Source organism: Ovis aries, chromosome 11, assembly GCF_016772045.2.
Source record: "Ovis aries strain OAR_USU_Benz2616 breed Rambouillet chromosome 11, ARS-UI_Ramb_v3.0, whole genome shotgun sequence".
Lineage (NCBI taxonomy): Eukaryota > Metazoa > Chordata > Mammalia > Artiodactyla > Bovidae > Ovis > Ovis aries.
In genome coordinates this window covers 26,181,083-26,199,842 of record NC_056064.1, presented here as the reverse complement: position 1 = coordinate 26,199,842, position 18,760 = coordinate 26,181,083, and the positions used below count along the sequence as shown (strand labels likewise).

General features: G+C 42.6%; 1 protein-coding gene across 6 annotated transcripts in view; it reads left to right on the top strand.

Annotated features, from left to right (window-relative positions):
- The window catches only part of ZFP3 (ZFP3 zinc finger protein), a 102,624-nt gene that overhangs the window by 29,801 nt on the left and 54,063 nt on the right, over positions 1-18,760 (top strand). The gene's annotated exons all lie outside the window — the stretch shown is intronic.

The window sequence follows — 18,760 nt, the reverse complement described above, 5'->3', positions numbered from 1 at the left end:
AACTTTTTCACTCTCCACTTTCACTTTCATCAAGAGGCTTTTTAGTTCCTCTTCACTTTCTGCCATAAGGGTGGGGTCATCTGCATATCTGAGGTTATTGATATTTCTCCCGGCAATCTTGATTCCAGCTTGTGCTTCTTCCAGTCCAGCGTTTCTCATGATGTACTCTGCATATAAGTTAAATAAGCAGGGTGACAATATACATCCTTGATGTACTCCTTTTCCTATTTGGAACCAGTCTGTTGTTCCATGTCCAGTTCTAACTGTTGCTTCCTGACCTGCAGGGTTCTAAAAAGAACAGGGCTTAGAAGCCAGCAGAGCCAAGTTAGAGTCCCAGCTTCTTCATCTCCCCCAACCATCATTTCTGCAAATGTAAGACAGAAATATCACTTATTCCAAAGTGTTATTGTACACATTAAAAACAAACAAACAAAACCACCCCGGGAATTCCAAGTCCAGTGGTTAGGATTTGGCACTTTCACAGCTGTGACCTGGTTGAGGAACTAAGATCCTGTAAGCAGCTGCACGGCAGAGTAAAAACCAAAAAACCCACCCCAATGTACAGAAAGCCACACATCACTACAGTGTAAGCCTCCTAAGAGTGTAAGCTCCATGGGGGTGGGGGGTCTTTATTTTGTGCAGTTGGACCACTACCTGGACCACAGTGGGTGCTCAATTAAAAAATCATTGAATAAGTGAATAGTAGGTTATCTCTCTACCCCCTTCCCCTTGACTAAATAATTCCTGAAATTCTTGTCTCCATTGGCTTCCATAATGCACGATACTCTACCCACTCTACTTTTTCATTGTCTTTACCCTTTCAGCTTTTCCAGCCGTTATGTTGGTGTTACTAAGGCTCAGCTCCTAGTCCTCCCCTTTTATATTCTGTATCTCAATGACCATATCAACTCTGGCTTCAGTGATCACCTTTGTCCAAAATGAATCATAAATCTAAAACTCCAACCCCTCACTTACACAGTAGCTTATATTCACAATTCATCTCCAGTCCAATGTTTCACTGACAGTCAAGAAGAATCAAATGTATAATATGAACTCATCATTTTGCTTCTAAATGTATTCCCCCTTCTTACAGCTGTTTCTGCCCAAATGACTAGTTTTCATTGAATAAATATTTAACGTGCCTACAGTGGCAACCCAATCAAGTACTCTTGCCTGGAAAATCCCATGGACAGAGGAGCCTGGTAGGCTGCAGTCCATGGGGTCGCGAAGAGTCGGACACGACTGAGAGACTTTACTTTCACTTTCACTGGAGAAGGAAATGGCAACCCACTCCAGTGTTCTTGCCTGGAGAATCCCAGATGGGGGAGCCTGGTGGGCTGCTGTCTATGGGGTCGCACAGAGTCGGACACGACTGAAGCGACTTAGCAGCAGCAACAGTGAGCCTACAGTGTCCAGTCACTGTTCTAGGCCCTGGGATACTCTGGTGAAGAAGCCCTTAATGGGGCTTGTACTTTTCTAAGCCAGAAACACAGTAGTTGACCAAAAATGTGATCCATACAGCAGCAACATCAGCCTCACCCAGGAGCTTGGTAAAATGCAAATTCTGAAGCATTGTCAAGACCCACTGGATCAGTCTGTTGGGGAGGGGCCCAGCAATCTGTGCTCACCCAGTTCACGCTGCAGGTGATTCCTTAGCTTTGCTACAGTCTGAGAAGCACTGGTGTAGTCATTGTGGACTTCTCTATCCCTTCTGTCTGTATATTTTACCTAATTCTGAAAACTGCTCCAACTCCATCTTAACTCAAAATGTTCTCACTCCATGCTTGGATTCTTGTAAAATCTCTAAACATGTTTTCTGGCTCCAATCAGTGCTGAGAACATTGTTAAATGAAATAATTTTCTAAGGCATGGCTAAGACCAATGAGCAAAAATCTATCATGATTTCTTCTATCACCCATTAAAAGAAATAATAGCTTCTTGTTGACTCACAGAGCTGGATTATGTCCTAGGGCTGCCATGACAAAGTCCCATGAACCAGGTGACTTAAAACAACAGGAATTTATTCTCTTACAGTTCTGGAAGTTAGAAGTCTGAAAGGAAGGTGTTGCCTGGGTGGCTTCCTCCTGAAGGCTCCTAGGGGTAACTGGTCCAGGTCTCTCTCCTAGCTTCTGGTGATAGCAGGCAATCCTTTTGTTCCTTGCTTTGCAGATGCAGTACTCCAGCGTATGCCTCCATCTTCACATGGCATTTTGTCTCTTCATTTGGCCATCTTCTTATAAGGACACTGGTCATATTGAAGTAGGGGCCCATTCTACTCCAGCATAACCTCATCTTACCCAGCTATATCTGCAATGACCCTGTTTCCAAATAAGGTCACCTTCTGAGGCATGAGGGGCTAAGACCTCAACATATCCTTTTGGGGAGTACAATTTAACCCATAGCAATAGCCCTGCTCTATGATTCCGTAAGAGCAAACCTATGCTCTCGAATCCTAACATTCCCATATACTAGGCTTCCTCCCATTCTTTCCCTTTGCCCATGACTCTCCTACTTGTGCTCCTTCCTACTCTCCTTCATCTACATCAAGATCAAATGTGGCAAAAGGCCAAGCAGTTCATCAGAACGAGTGACATAAACTAGGTGGTAAATGACAGCTGGTACTTTGCTTCAATGTCTGGGAGACAATGATTAGTGGGGACTGGGTATCTGAAAATCTTATACTGAGTCTAAAGGAGGGAACTGCTACTCAATTCCTGCTAATTGTACCCTGCAGACATGTGGGTCCTGTTTGGCCACATCTTCTGATTTTCCAAGAGATGCTAAAAACCCAGACTTTTGAGTGAGTGGATGTGAAAGAAATTTTCTGATTTTAAAATATTGGCCACTAGTTCAAGTAAAAACAAACAGCATGAGTCAAGAATATTTGTCTAAAGGGAACTCCCTGATGGCCAAGTGCTTAGGACTTGGCGCTTCCACTGCTATGGCTGGAGTTCAGTCCCTGAGGAACCAAGATCCCCACAAGCTGCAGGGTGAGGCTAGGAAAAAAAAAGTGTCTACAAAGTAATCTGGCCCAGGGGCCAAACTTTTACTATCTCTGACTTACACAAATACCTTCCACTGTTTCCGGCTCACCTTAGTTAATACCTTCTACTATTTCAATCCTTATTATTATTATTTCAATCCTTTAAATTCTTATCCATGCATTAGATGATGCTACACAAGACAAGAGGGGCTTCCCTGGTGGCTCAGACGGTAAAGCATCTGCCTGCAATATGGGAGACCTGGCTTTGATCCCTGGGTCGGGAAGATCCCCTGGAGAAGGAAATGGCAACCTACTCCAGTACTCTTGCCTGGAAAATTCCATGGGTGGAGGAGCCTGGTAGGCTACAGTCCATGGGATCGCTAAGAGTCAGACACCACTGAGCAACTTCACTACTACATAAGACAAGAGTCCCTACCTACGGGCCTGGAAGACTTAGACACGAAACCAGGTAGTAAGTGCTTGTGAAACAGACCCTTGTTTAACTAAACAAGCTAAAAAAGATGAACAGTTTAAAGTGAGAGATAGCAATCCTGGGAGGCTAGCCAAAGAAAATGACTTTTGCAGCTATACCTAAAAAAATATACAGACCTTCACAAAGAAGAGACCAGCCCAAGTCCCTCCTTCTCCGAGCTCCAACAGTATGAACATTTTAGAGCAGGTATTAGAACGTGTCTGAACCATACAGTTCATTCCTGTGGTTCAGTCTAGTCTTCCCAACGGGGCTGTCCGTCACTCCTGGAGCGTAGAAACCCAATCTTGTACTTGAAGTTACATCTACAAACACACTTGGCACAGCACTGGACAAGGAACAAGGTCATTTCATGCCTGGGGGTTGATTCTGAGCCTGGGAGAGATGTGGTTTGCAGAACTCACAGGAGGGAACTGGAACAGAAAGTAAAAAGGGGACATGGCGGAGGAAGGGATTTGAAGATAGGGATGGGTGGGGCGTGCTGAGACCAAAATGAGGGCCAAGGGCTTAGAAGGCCTGACGGCGCCCATCCAGCGCCTAGGTCCTGAAAGCTGCAAACTCTCTCCTTTTTTGTAGATGTTGGTGCTGCTGCTAAGTCACTTCAGTCATGTCTGACTCTGTGCGACCCCACAGACGGCAGCCCAACAGGCTCCCCTGTCCCTGGGATTCTCCAGGCAAGAACACTGGAGTGGGTTGCCATTTCCTTCTCCAATGAATGAAAGTGAAAAGTGAAAGTGAATTTGCTCAGTCGTGTCCGACCCTCAGCGACCCCATGGACTACAGCCTTCCAGGCTCCTCCGTCCATGGGATTTTCCAGGCAAGAGTACTGGAGTGGGTTGCCATTGCCTTCTCCATTTGGAGATGTTAGGTAGTTAGAATTGAGTGCAGCACTTTCATAGCATCATCTTTCAGGATTTGAAATAGCTCAACTGGAATTCCATCACCTCCACTAGCTTTGTTTGTAGTGATGCTTCCTAAGGCCCACTTGACCTCACATGCCAGGACGTCTGGCTCTAGGTCAGTGATCACACCTACTGATTATCTTGGTTGTGAAAATCTTTTTTGTATAGTTCTTCTGTGTATTATTGCCGCCTCTTCTGCTTCTGTTAGGTCCATACCATTTCTGTCCTTTATGGAGCCCATCTTTGCATGAAATGTTACCTTGGTATCTCTAAGTTTCTTGAAGAGATCTCTAGTCTTTCCCATTCTGTTGTTTTCCTCTATTTCTTTGCATTGATCCCTGAGGAAGGCTTTCTTATCTCTTCTTGCTATTCTTTGGAACTCTACATTCAGATGCTTGTATCTTTCCTTTTCTCCTTTGCTTTTCGCTTCTCTTCTTTTCACAGCTATTTGTAAGGCCTCCTCAGACAGCCATTTGGCTTTTTTGCATTTCTTTTCCATGGGGATGGTCTTGATCCTTGTCTCCTGTACAATGTCACGAACCTCATTCCATAGTTCATCAGGCACTCTATCTATCAGATCTAGTCCCTTAAATCTATTTCTTACTTCCACTGTACAATCATAAGGGATTTGATTTAGGTCATACCTGAATGGTCTAGTGGTTAGGACTGGAAAAGGTCAGTTTTCATTCCAATCCCCAAAAAAGGAAATGGCAAAGAATGCTCAAACTACCGCACAATTGCACTCATCTCACACGCTGGTAAAGTAATGTTCAAGATTCTCCAAGCCAGGCTTCAACAGTATGTGAACCGGGAACTTCCAGATGTTCAAGCTAGTTTTAGAAAAGGCGGAGGAAGCAGAAATCAAATTGCCAACATCCATTGGATCATGGAAAAAGCAAGAGAGTTCCAGAAAAACATCTATTTCTGCTTTATTGAATATGCCAAAGCCTTTGACTGTGTGGATCACAATAAACTGTGGAAAATTCTGAAAGAGATAGGAATACCAGACCACCTGACCTGCCTCTTGAGAAACCTATATGCAGGTCAGGAAGCAACAGTTAGAACTGGACATGGAACAGCAGACTGGTTCCAAATAGGAAAAGAAGTATGTCAAGGCTGTATATTGTCACCCTGCTTATTTAACTTCTATGCAGAGTACATCATGAGAAACGCTGGGCTGGAAGAAGCACAGGCTGGAATCAAGATTTCCAGGAGAAATAACAATAACCTCAGATATGCAGATGACCCCACCCTTATGGCAGAAAGTGAAGAAAAACTAAAGAGCCTCTTGATGAAAGTGAAAGTGAAGAGTGAAAAGTTGGCTTAAAGCTCAACATTCAGAAAACGAAGATCATGGCATCCGGTCCCATCACTTCATGGGAAATAGATGGGGAAACAGTGGAAACAGTGTCAGACTTTATTTTGGGGGGCTCCAAAATCACTGCAGATGGTGACTGCAGCCATGAAATTAAAAGACACTTACTCCTTGGAAGAAAAGTTATGACCAACCTAGATAGCATATTGAAAAGCAGAGACATTACTTTGCCAACAAAGGTTCATCTAGTCAAGGCTATGGCTTTTCCAGTAGTCATGTATGGATGTGAGAGTTGGATTGTGAAGAAAGCTGAGCGCTGAAGAATTGATGGTTTTGAACTGTGGTGTTGGAGAAGACTCTTGAGAGTCCCTTGGACTGCAAGGAGATCACCCAAGGGACAAGGTGTTAACTAGATAGGTGGAAACAGTCGTGGATATTAAGTTGGGAGGGATTTTTTTTTTTTTTTTTTGCAAGGGGACTAACTGGAAGTTGGTGGGTGAATATTTTCATGTTTTGATGGATTTTCCCTACCCAGATTCATATAGTGGACTTAGTGAGTATTTGAAAAAATGGGGACTCCTTGGTAATCATCTTTAAAGGCAGGGCTGTTTCATTGATGATGAAGGGCAAGGATGCCTGAATCCGTTTTTTGGAGTGACTTTTGGTTGCCTTTGAAATCTTCGTAATTCACCACGGGCTTCCTTGTCATAGTTACTAATATTCTAGAATCATAGAGATGGAAGGAACTCTGAAGATCTCTTCTTTTTGTGAGTACTTCCTTCTCTTTTTGTGAGCACAATCAACCTTCCTTCCTCCCTTACATCTCTTCTTCCCGCCCCACGTTCGACCCACAATATTTATTGTGATCCCTTATGAGATCCCTTATGTCCAGTTAGAACCTGACATGGAACAACGGACTGATTCCAAATTGGGAAAAGAGTAGGTCAAGGCTAGAAATTGTCACCCTACTTATTTAACTTATATGCATAGTACATCACGTGAAATGCCGGGCTGGATGAAGCACAAGCTGGAATCAAGATTGCTGGGAGAAATATCAATAACCTCAGATATGCAGATGACACCACCGTTACCAGTTCAGTCGCTCAGTCGTGTCCGACTCTTTGCAACCCCATGAATCACAGCACGCCAGGCCTCCCTGTCCATCACCACCTCCCGGAGTTCACTCAGACTCATGTCCATCGATTCAGTGATGCCATCCAGCCATCTCACCCTCTGTCATCCCCTTCTCATCCTGCCCCCAAACCCTCCCAGCATCAGGGTTTTTTCCAATGAGTCAACTCTTTCCATGAGGTGGCCAAAGTATTGGAGTTTCAGCCTCAGCATCAGTCCTTCCAGTGAACACCCAGGACTGGTCTCCTTTAGGATGGACTGGTTGGATCTCCTTGCAGTCCAAGGGACTCTCTCAAGAGTCTTCTCCAACACCACAGTTCAAAACCATCAATTCTTCGGCACTCAGCTTTCTTCACAGTCCAACTCTCACATCCATACATGACCACTGGAAAAACCATAGCCTTGAGTAGATGAACCTTTGTTGGCAAAGTAATGTCTCTGCTTTTTAATATGCTGTCTAGGTTGGTCATAACTTTCCTTCCAAGGAGTAAGCATCTTTTAATTTCATGGCTGCAGTCACCATCTGCAGTGATTTTGGAGCCCCCCCAAAATAAAGTCTGTCCCTGTTTCCATTGTTTCCCCATCTATTTGCCATGAAGTGATGGGACTGGATGCCATGATCCTCATTTTCTGAACGTTGAGCTTTAAGCCAAGTTTTTCACTCTCCTCTTTCACTTTCATCAAGAAACTCTTTAGTTCCTCTTCACTTTCTGCCATAAGGGTAGTGTCATCTGCAAGTCTGAGGTTATTGATATTTCTCCTGGCAATCTTGATTCCAGCTTGTGCTTCTTCCAGCCCAGTGTTTCTCATGATGTACTCTGCATATAAGTTAAATAAGTAGGGTGACAATCAATACACAGCCTTGATGTACTCCTTTTCCTATTTGGAACCAGTGTATTGTTCCGTGTCCATTTCTAACTGTTGCTTCCTGACCTGCATACAGGTTTCTCAAGAGGCATGTCAGGTGGTCTGGTATTCCCATCTCTTTCAGAATTTCCACAGTTTATTGTGATCCACACAGTCAGAGAACAAGTAAAAGCAAGATAAGAGGAGAGAAAGGAAAATATCTTTATATTAAGACAGTAATCACTTCATGGGAAATAGATGGGGAAACAGTGGAAACAGTGTCAGACTTTATTTTTTGGGGCTCCAAAATCACTGCAGATGGTGACTGCAGCCATGAAATTAAAAGACACTTACTCCTTGGAAGGAAAGTTATGACCAACCTAGACAGCATATTAAAAAACAGAGACGTTACTTTGTCAACAAAGGTCCGTCTAGTCAAGGCTATGGTTTTTCCAGTAGTCATGTATGGATGTGAGAGTTGGACTGTGAAGAAAGCTGAGCGCTAAAGAATTGATGGTTTTGAACTGTGGTGTTGGAGAAGACTCTTGAGAGTCCCTTGGACTGCAAGGAGACCCAACCAGTCCATTCTGAAGGAGATCAACCCTGGGATTTCTTTGGAGGAAATGATGCTGAAGCTGAAACTCCAGTACTCTGGCCACCTCATGCGAAGAGCTAACTCATTGGAGAAGACTCTGATGCTGGGAGGGATTGGGGGCAGGAGGAGAAGGGGACGACAAAGGGTGAGATGGCTGGATAGCATCACTGACTCGATGGACATGAGTCTGAATGAACTCCGGGAGTTGGTGATGGACAGGGAGGCCTGGCGTGCTGCAATTCATGGGATCGCAAACAGTCGGACACAACTGAGCGACTGAACTGAACTGAATCTGTTAACTTGTTTTAACGATTGATTTTGCTGTTTGGTCTCAGAAAAATGTTAACAAATTTACCTAAAGTTATATTAAGAATATCCTCTCAACAAATTTACCTAAAGTTATATTAAGAATATCCTCTCATGTACATGCAATAATTTGTATGTAACAAAAAGTTCTACATTAATTATCTAGTTTATAAAAAGGTCTTTAAGTAAATATTTCAGTTTTATGTTTGAATTATCGAATACTTCCAAACAAAATCTGGGCAAAATATTTTTTTTCTTAATGGCTGCTGCTGCTGCCAAGTCACTTCAGTCGTGTCCGACTCTGTGTGACCCCATAGACAGCAGCCCACCAGGCTCCCCCGTCTCTGGGATTCTCCAGGCAAGAACACTGGAGTGGGTTGCCATTTCCTTCTCCAATGCATGAAAGTGAAAAGTGAAAGGGAAGTCGCTCAGTCGTGTCCGATTCTTAGCGACCCCATGGACTGCAGCTCACCAGGCTCCTCCATCCATGGGATTTTCCAAGCAAGAGTACTGGAGTGGGGTGCCATTGCCTTCTCCGTTCTTAATGGCAACGGCCATTTTACCCATAACATGTGGACTTCTTAATACACCAGTAGATGGCAGTAGTCTTCAGTCCATGATTGTTAACAACTCGGACACCTTCAGTGCAGTGCAGTTCAGTTCAGTTCAGTCGCTCAGTTGTGTCCGACTCTTTGGGACTCCATGCGTTGCAGCAAGCCAGGCTTCCCTGTCTGTCACCAACTCCTGGAGCTTGCTCAAACTCATGTCCATCGAGTCGGTGATCCCATCCAACCATCTCATCCTCTGTTGTCCCCTTCTCCTCCTGCCTTCAATCTTGCCCAGCATCAGGGTCTTTTCCAAAGAGTCAGTTCTTTGCATCAGGTAGCCAAAGTATTGGAGTTTCAGCTGCAGCATCATTCCTCCAATGAATATTCAGGACGGATTTCCTTTAGGATGGTCTGGTTGGATCTCCTTGCAGTCCAAGGGACTCTCAAGAGTCTCCTCCAACACCACAGTTCAAAAGCATCAATTCTTTGACTCAACTTTCTTCATGGTCCGACTCTCAAATCCATACATGATTACTGAAAAAACCATAGCTTTGACTAGATGGACCTTTGTAGGCAAAGTAGTGTCTCTGATTTTCAAAATGCTGTCTAGGTTTGTCGTAGCTTTTCTTCCAAGGAGTAAATGTCTTTTAATTTCATGGCTGCGTCACCATCTGCAGTGATTTTAGACCCCCCAAAATAAAGTCTGTCCCTGTTTCCATTGTTTCCCCATCTATTTGCCATGAAGTGATGGGACCGGATGCCATGATCTTCATTTTTTGAATGTTGAGTTTTAAGCCAGCTTTTTCACTCTCCTCTTTCACTTTCATCAAGAGGCTCTTCATTTCCTCTTTGCTTTCTGCCATAAGGGTGGTGTCATCTGCATATCTGAGGTTATTGATATTTCTCCCGGCAATCTTGATTCCAACCTGTGCTTCATCCAGCCCAGCATTTTGCATGATGTGCTCTGTATATAAATTAAATGAGCAGGGTGACAATATACAGCCTTGACCTACTCCTTTCCCAATTTGGAACCAGTCTGTTGTTCCATGTCCAGTTCTAACTGTTGCTTCTTGACCTGAATACAGATTTCTTAGGAGGCAGGTAAGGTAGTCTGGTATTCCCATCTCTTGAAAAAATTTCCACAGTTTGTTGTGATCTACACAGTCAAAGGCTTTGGTGTAATCAATAAAGCAGTAGTAGATGTTTTTCTGGAATTCTCTTTCTTTTTCTATGATCCAGTGGATGTTGTCAATTTGATCTCTGGTTCCTCTGCCTTTTCTAAATCCAGCTTGAACATCTGGAAGTTCATGGTTCATGAACTGTTGAAGCCTGGCTTGGAGAATTTTGCGCATTACCTTGCTAACATGTGAGATGAGTGCAATTGTGTGGTAGTTTGAACATTCTTTGGCATTGCCCTTCTTTGGATTGGAATGAAAGATGCCCTTTTCCAGTCCTGTGACCACTGCTGAGTTTTCTAATTTTGTTGGCATATTGAGTGCAGCACTTTAACAGCATCATCTTTTAGGATTTGAAATAGCTCAACTGGAATTCCATCACCTCCACTAGCTTTGTTCATAGTAATGCTTCTTAAGGCCCACTTGACTTCGCATTCCAAGATGTCTAGCTCTAGGTCAGTGATCACACCATCATGGTTATCTGGGTCATGAAGATATTTTTTGTATAGTTCTTCTGTGTATTCTTGCCACCTCTTCTTAATATCTTCTGCTTCTGTTAGGTCCATACCATTTCTGTCCTTTATTGTGTCCATCTTTGCATGAAATGTTTCCTTGGTATCTAATTTTCTTGAAGAGATCTCTAGTCTTTCTCATTCTATTGTTTGCCTCTATTTCTTTGCACTGATTACTGAGGATAGCTTTCTTATCTCTCCTTGCTATTCTTTGAAACTCTGCATTCAAATGGGTATATTTTTCCTTTTCTCTTTTCACTTCTCTTTCCTCAGCTATTTGTAAGGCCTTGTCAGACAACCATTTTGCCTTTTTGCATTTCTTTTTCTTGCGGATGGTCTTGATCACTGCCTTCTGTACAATGTCACGAACCTCCATCCATGGTTCTTCAGGCAGTCTCTCTATCAGATCTAATCCCTTGAATCTATTTGTCACTTCCACTGTATAATTGTGAGGAATATGATTTAAGTCATACCTGAATGGTCTAGTGGTTTTCCCTACTTTCTTCAATTTAAGCCTGAATTTTCCAATAACGAGTTCATGATCTGAGCCACAGTCTGCTCCCGGTCCTGTTTTTGATGACTGTATAGAACTTCTCCATCTTTGGCTGCAATGAATATAATCAATCTGATTTCGGTATTGACCATCTGTTGATGTCCATGTGTAGAGTCTTCTCTTGTGTTGTTGGAAGAGGGTGTTTGCTACGACTAGTGGGTTCTGTTGGCAAAAGTCTGTTAGCCTTTGCCCTGCTTCATTCCACATTCCAAGGCCAAATTTGCCTGTTACTCCAGGTTATCTCTTGACTTCCTACTTTTGCATTCCAGTCCTCTATGGTGAAAAGGACATCTTTTTTGGGTGTTTGTTCTAGAAGATCTTGTAGGTCTCCATAGAACGGTTCAACTTCAGCTTCTTCAGCATTACTGGTTGGGGCATAGACTTGGATTACTGTAATATTGAATGGTTTGCTTTGGAAACAAGCAGAGGTCATTTTGTCCTTTTGGAGACTGCACCCAAGTACTGTATTTCGGACTCTTGTTGACTATGAGGGTTACTCCATTTCTTCTAAGGGATTCTTGCCCACAGTAGTAGATATAAGGGTCATCTGAGTTAAATTCACCCATTCCAGTCCATTTATTTCACTGATTCCTAAAATGTTGATGTTCACTCTTGCCATCTCCTGTTTGACCATTTCTAATTTACCTTGATTCATGGACCTAACATTCCAGGTTCCTGTGCAATATTGCTCTTTACGGTATCAGATTTTACTTCCATCACCAATCAAATCAACAACTGGGCATTGTTTTCGCTTTGCCACTGTCTTCTCATTCTTCCTGGAGTTATTTCTCCAGTCTTCTCCAGTAGCATGTTGGGCACCTATCGGCCTGGGGAGTTCATCTCTCAGTGTCATATCTTTTTGCATTTTCATACTGTTCATGGGGCTCTCAAGGCAAGAATACTAAAGCGATTTGCCACTGACACCTTAATACATTTTTATTTAGTAGAAAAATAAGCCTTCAAATTATACAAGAATCACGTGGCTTTTGGTCATTCCTACCCTGTGAACTAAAAGTCTCCATCTGTGAAAATATGTCCCTGAAATACAGTACAGTTAAATTTTAAAGCAAGTTGCATATAATTCCCTGTTATTCCAATGATTAGGACTCAGGCGCTTTCACTATAGAGGGTGCGGACAATATGTGGACTTTCTTCCTCAATAGCTCTGCCTCTTCCTTCCGTCCTTCCACAAATACTTACTGAGCACCCACCGTGCTGGTCATTGAAAATATGAAGGGTGAGCAAACCAGCAATAGTGCAGCCAAGAATGCCCCTGCCAATATAGGAGATGCAAGAGACATGGGTTGGGTATCTGGGTTGGGAAGATCTCCTGGAAAAGGAAATGGCAGTCCATTCTGGTATTCTTGCCTGGAAAATTCCATGGCCAGAGGAGCCTCTCAGGCTACAGTCCATGGGTCACAAGGAGTCAAACACAACTGAGCGTGCGCACACACACACACACACACACACACACACACACCCTTGTTGTCCCCTGCAGAGGGACAGATATGTAAGTTCCGTTTTCTTATTATAACAAAAAAAATCTAGAAATAACGTTTTTATACATGTTCTTGAGCTTCTTTTGGGCAGTGGTTCTCAAAGTGTGGTCTGAGCCATGAGAACAAAACTATCTTTATAAATAGTATAAAGATGTTATTTGCCCTTTCTCGGCTTATAAATGTACAATGGAGCCTTCCAGAAGCTACATGAGGTTGATTTGCAACACAAATAAGATATAAGGATCTGGATATTTTAAAATAAGCTAGGCAAAGAGATTCACAAAAATATAACAATGCCCCAAACTTCTCACTAATTTTTATTTTTTGGCTTGGGAAAATGTGATTATTTTAACTAAATTTTATTTACATTAATATGAATGGGTCATTATTTTAAATGAATAAATCAATATCTTAAGTCTTTCTCACTTTTACTTTCCAATAAGGTAAATATGAATAGGTATCTTTTGCATAAATGAAATTTCTTTGGTGTCCTCAGTCATTTGGAAGAGTATGATGGAGATCTGGTGCTAAAAATTTCAAAAGTCACTGTTGTAGCATATATATTCTGCAGTAGCATTGCTGGGTCATATTCAGTTTTGCTATGTGTGTGTGTTCAGTTGCTCAATAGTGTCCGACTCTTTGCGACCCTAAGGACTGTAGCCCACCAAGGTCCTCTGTCCATGGAATTTTCTAGGCAAAAAATATGGAGTGAGTTGCCATTTTCTGCTCCAGGGGATCTTCCCAACCAGGGATCAAACCCACATCTCCTGTGTCTCCTGCGTTGGCAAGTAGATCTTTACCACTATCTAGATGTTGCCAAACTGTTCTCTACAGTGGCTAAAGCTGACCTTTTAAAAAAATCTGTATATAGTTGTTTTTGTTTTCAGATAAATTTGAAACTGTAAACAATTATAGAATTGTTATTAAAGTAGGCTAATGATACAATAGAGATTTGATATATGAAATATTGAATATCTTTTCTAAACAACTTTGAGAAATTCATGGTACTTTTATTTTTAGAGTCCTTTAGAGGAAGAAGTTTTTCCTGGCCACTAAGAATAGCATTGTAGAGTGTAAACATTAAATGTATCAGATTTATTTTTGTTTGGTGCCTCATGGGAGATAGATGTGTACAAGTTATGCAAATCAACTTTTTTTTTTAATCATCAGGGGAATTTCATTTTTCTTAAATTCTACCTTTTGCTATTTTGGTTAAAACCTAAGCCATGTTCCACTGACCCTCAATTTGTTTAAAAAAATATGCTGAGGCATCTAATATTGGAAAAGTAATAATTCAAAACCTGTTAGTTCACAGCTCACTTTGTGAAAGTTTATTTAAAGTAATTCAGCTTCAATTTTAAGCTTGTTTGATTGTAGAATATTTAAATTGTGCAAGTCTAGTTGATTTAATACTTTGCATTAAATTTTGGCAATGAGATGTGAGTAAATGTATAAACTTTTACAGTTGAAGGACCAAGGTGCAGCAATATTAATTGGCTGTTTCTTACAATGGTTTTGCAGATAGTGATTTGCACGCTTTCATGGTGGTTTAGTTGCTAAGTCACGTCTGACTCTTTGCGACCCCATGGACTATAGCCCGCCAGGCTCCTCTGTCCATGGGATTATCCAGGCAATAATTCTGGAGTGGGTTGCCATTTCCTTCTCCAGGGGATCTTCCCACCCCTGGGATCAAACCTGGGTCTCCTGTATTGCAGGCAGATTCTTTACCAACTTAGCTACGAGGGAGCACTTTGCACACTCTACTGTAGTAGTAAAATGCAATGTGACCACAGTCAGCTGTTACCTGTCTATTTATGGTGGAGGGTTTTCAGCAACCAAGAGTTAATCTAGGTAGGATTTCATTCTGCTGTGCGGCCGTGACAAAGCATGCAGAGAAGGTGGTTGGGCTAGGTTAGAAACCGATGCCTACAATTCAGGAGACATGTCTGAGCAATCATAACACTGTTGATGAAAAGCGCATCACAAGAACCAATGGAAATTGGTTTTTTGTCTGTTGTTAGGAGATTATCCTTTCTTGGGCTTCAAAATCACTGCAGATGGTGACTGCAGCCATGAAATTAACAAACACTTGTTCCTTGGAAGAAAAGCTATGACCAACATAGACAGCTTGTTAAAAAGCAGGGACATTGCCGATAAAGGTCTATCTAGTCAAAGCTATGGTTTTTCCAGTAATCATGTATGGATGTGAGAGTTGGACCATAAAGAAGGCTGAGCATCAAAGAACTGATGCTTTTGAACTGTGGTGTTGGAGAAGACTCTTGACAGTCCCTTGGACAGCAAGGAGATCAAACCAGTCAATCCTAAAGGAAATCCGTCCTGAATATTCATTGGAAAGACATGATGTGAAGAGCTGACTCATTAGAAAAGACCCTGATGCTGGAAAAGATTGAAGGCAGGAGAAGGAGATTTCAGAGGATGAGGTGGTTGGATGGCTTGATGGACTGTTGATGTCTGCCCTCAACAGAGTGCTAAAAAAAATCTCTTTCAAATGAATGCATGAATGTGCGACCCTCCCTAGATCTCATTTTCTTCTATCAGAAAAATGGCTGAACTAGATGAAATCAGTCCATCACTGACTTGATGGACATAAGTTTGAGCAAACTCCAGGAGATGGTGAAGGACAGGGAAGCCTGCCATGCTGAAGTCCATGGGGTTGCAAAGAGTTGGATACAACTGAGCGACTGAACAACAACAAAGGAAATTATCCAGTTACTAGGGGGGCTGCCTGAGGGAACTGTGTCTTCAGATGAGAAGACGTCAGTCTTCAGTCTATATTGTGTCCGTTGCCAGCCCCCCAGCAGGTAATGGTCTGTAGGGTTGTTGATCCAGGCGTGAATATATTTGAATGTGTAATTCTGTAAGGCGGGTCCTTTTGAGGGGAAGATAAATTAAACCTGCTGGTTTTGGCTTTTAGGATTACCGACTTTATTTGAATCACCTCAAGCAGTAAAGAACTTAGAAATCGTCCAGTTCAACCATTTTTCTGATAGAAGGAAATGAGACCTAGGGAGGGTCACACATTCATGCCTTCACTTGAAAGAGATGTTTTCTAACACTCTGTTGAGGGCAGACATCATGAATAAGTAGGCTGAATGTATGGTTTGTCATCCAAACCAGGACACTCTTGAGAGTTAAACAGAGCGCTGTTAATAATTATGCCAAGGCATTAAAGCCAAAATTCTCCTGGGCAAAAATGAATTTAGAGTCACCCTAAAATAATCCAAACCTTCAAGGAGCCCAATATCAGGTGGCAAAGAGATGTGTAACCATGAGATGGAGATAGTTATGCATTATGATAAGTATAAGAGAAATACTGGAGGAGGGTGAGTAAAGACTTCTTGGAAAAAGCAACACCCCAGCTGGGTGCTGAGGAGTGAGTCACAGTTTATCCAGTGGAGAAGCGGGGAAGGGGTGTTCCCAGCAGAAGGAAGAGACTATGCAAAGCCTTAGCACCATTTGACTCCTTTGGGAGTGCTGCAAGCAGTTTCCTGTGGTCAGAATGCATGGCTGGAGGACAGGAAGTGCTGAAATGAGGCCGGTAGGGACCGGTTATTAGGGCATTACATGGTGTACAAAAGAGTGTGGATTTTAATTGTAGGCACAAGGGCACCACGGAGGGGTTTTAAGCAGAGCCATGGTCTAATCATATTTGTGTTTTAGAAAGTTTACTCTGACAGCAAGTGGGAGATGCATTGGGGGAGGAGAGAATAGTCAGGAGGCTTTTGCATTAAACCAGGTGAATGATGGCAAGACCTAGATTAGGCAGCAATGATGAGGATAAGCCTTAATGCGCAGAGACAAAGACTTGAAGAATGTTGGCTCAAGTAACTAAAAACTCCAGAGGGTATGCCAGGTTTCAAGCATGGCTGCTTACAGGAGCTCAGACAATGCCATTAGCATCTGGACTCTCTTCTTAGCTCAGCATCCTTCATGATGGGCTCTCTCTTGAGAACATATATCCCCTCAGCTTCAGATCCAGTGAGAGAGGACACCTGCCTTGGTACTCAGTGCATCAACCAATCAGTCACTCAGGCCAAGGGAATGAGAGCCTCGGATTGCCCAGACTGGGTCACATGCTCTAGCCTATGTTAGGGATGAGACGCTGCACAAACTTCACCAACAGAGAGAAGAAAAATAAGTGGATCCAATGGGAAAATCAGGAGGTTTTTCTGGGAAGAGTGGAGTACATATCGGGGAGGTGAAGAACAACTACCAGGGAGGCAGTGCTGGACTGACCCCCAGGAAATTGCTCTGACCTCAGTCCATTGGCCAGCAAGTTCGGGAAAAGGTCATCCTTAGTCAGGAGGGAGTCATCCTCTTTCTCTTAATTTCCATGGAGAAGGAGGAGACGAGAGGGACTAACTTGACTGAATTGACTGTAAGAGATTTGCTGAGAATAGGGATGAAGTTATTTTATCTCAAAAGGGAGAGATGAGAAGGAATTCCCTGGCAGTCCAGTGGTTTTCCAGGCTTCCATTGCAGGGGGCATGGGTTCTATCCCTAGTCAGAGAACTAAGATCGCACATGCCACATGTCGTGGCAAAAAAAAAAAAAAAAAAAGGAGAAATGGCTCCAACCCTCTCTCTCTGGCCTAAAGTGCAGGCTCTACAACCTTCTTGTCTTTGGAATTATTTCAACATAAATTGCAAACACTAGTGTGCCTCCCCTAACTACTTCAGTGTGCATATCATTATAGAGTTCAATATTTGTTTACAGTTTTCCTTTTTTTAAAATTTTGTTTATTTATTTTTGGTTGCACTGGATCTTAATTGCTGCGTGCAGGCTTTCTCTAGTTGTGTCAAGCAGGGGCTACTCCCTAGTTGCAGTGCACGGGCTTCTCATTGTGGTGGCTTCTCATTGCAGAGTGCAGGTTCTAGGGCACTCAGGCTTTATTAGTTGTGGCACATGGGTTTGCTTTCCCTGCAATATGTGGAATCTTCCCCAACTAGGGATCAAACCCATGTCCCCTGCATTGGCAGCCAGATTCTTAACCACTGGACCATCAGGGAAGTCCCAATTTTTCTTTTGAGGTAAACTTTACTTAGGTTGAAATGCAAAAATCTGAAGTGTGTAGTTACTGAGTTTTAAGAAATGCATACACCTGTGTAAACCACACCTGGCAGACTTTTTATTACCATAGAGTGAACAGAAAAGTCCATTACCTTCAGATTTTATCTGAGGGCAGGGAAGATTGAGACCATCAGAGTGGTTTTCAAGGAACAGCAAGGCCAAGGAGGTGGAAGAAGGAGGATGAAGGCCTTCTCTGGTAACTATAACTGTCCCTCTAGGCCTGCCTGTTCAAGGTTGTCGTTACACTGCACAGTGGTTCCTTAGAACATAACATAAAGTAGTGCTTAGTCACTCTGGGCCCGTGTTAGTGATGCTATTGTTGTTATTGTTATTATCCTCATCTGATGGCAATTCTTTGTCAATTTTTAATTGATCACAACCCTGTAAGAAAAGAAGGGTGAATGGTAGAATCTGGACATGACACCTTACCCTGAACCTACCAACTGTGAGGTTTTAACTGAAAACCAGCAAACAATGAACAGTGTTATATATAAAAATGAAGTGATGGTAGATTGCCTGTTTAGCAGCTATTCCCTTCATTTTCCTTGATGGCAAAGCTCACTTCCAGCCAGAAAGGCTGAAAATAGGCCTTTCCTATAGCTGGGCATGTGAACCAATCCTGACCAATGAGACATTAGGAAAAGTTGCTGGGAGCTTCTGGGAAAGGTTTTCCTAATTAATGGAAAGTTCTATGTGAGAAAATGCCCCCTTTCCTTCCTAGGTTTATTGTCATAAGAGGATGTGATTGTTAGCTTTCCTTTCATAGGAAAATTCTCTTAGATTTCCCCTCATGGTGGCAAAATAGCTGTTGTGA